We start from the raw sequence: 1,217 nt of genomic DNA on the forward strand, positions 1-1,217 counted from the left end.
ATATATATATATATATATATATATATATATATACACAAAAAAGTGTCAAAATATGCCTTCCAGGAAGCCCATGTTTTGATCTTAAAAGCACCTGCATAACACAAAAGCAGGCAACTCTTGAGTGGATTGAAGCCCATGTTCTGTCAGGCTTTCCATCCCATCTATTGTTTGAGGAAAAAACATTTCTATGGAGTCAGAAAGAATCTCAAAGGCAATGCTGTTGGTTGACAGAGCAACACATCTTCCTATGACATCAAAAACAAAGCTAGAATGGAAGGGATGATGGAAGCGACATTGGTGGGGGGAAGAGGCAAAATAAAAGGTCAGGGCAAAAATCTCCTCTGGGCCATTGCTTTATATGTGTAAATATGAGTAAATTCAAAATGTTTAGATGCAGGTGACTGAAAAAAGATAGTTGTATGCAGGCAAAACCTTAATGTGAGTAAAGTGGCAATGTTCAGATCACTGTATGAAGATGAATAAAGCGTCATTCACGGAGAGGAGAAAGGTCTCTTGTTTAATGCATCCAAGAGACCCTAGTTTTATAGCTCCTTCTGTTGAAGTGAAAGCGTAAGGTGACTAAAAACCTTCCCTAAATTACATGCAATTTGACAACATGGAGCTGTTTGTGGACCTGTACTCCACTGGCTTTTTAGTTTTCATATGTGGTTCATGATTGCTTGTGAAAGAACTGTTTTAGCACTCACCAGCCAGTCTAGCTAATGTGGAAGAGCCTTTCAATCAAGACCCTCCCCTCTCAAAAAAAGAGGTCATTTTTCAATACCCCACCTCTAACCAGTCACCTACAAAGTGACCTTCCCATACAATGAAATTGCCTCATTTATTTTTTTTTCTTTTTAATTTTTCCTTCTGTCCTCATGCCACTAATCTCTGAATGCTGGGCATATATACAAATTTTACCATGTTTAGGGACTTTTTATCATTTATTTCAGTTTTTTTTTATTTTACATTATAAGCTTAAAATGCTAAATACAGTTAAATATCTTAATTAAATTGATGAAAATGTATAGTCAAGTCCTTTGTTTCTTATTTTGCTTAGTGTGCTACACTTGGATCTTTGAAGAATGCTTTAATAGACAGACCAAGGCTGAATTTTCTCTCTAAATATATAGATATAATTAAATAATTCTCTATCTCAATCTGTCTGTCTATCTATCTATCTATCTATCTATCTATCTATCTATCTATCTATCTAT

The sequence above is a fragment of the Vombatus ursinus genome, unplaced genomic scaffold (genome assembly GCF_900497805.2).
Source record: "Vombatus ursinus unplaced genomic scaffold, bare-nosed wombat genome assembly UNPS02014807.1, whole genome shotgun sequence".
Taxonomy (NCBI): Eukaryota; Metazoa; Chordata; class Mammalia; order Diprotodontia; family Vombatidae; genus Vombatus; species Vombatus ursinus.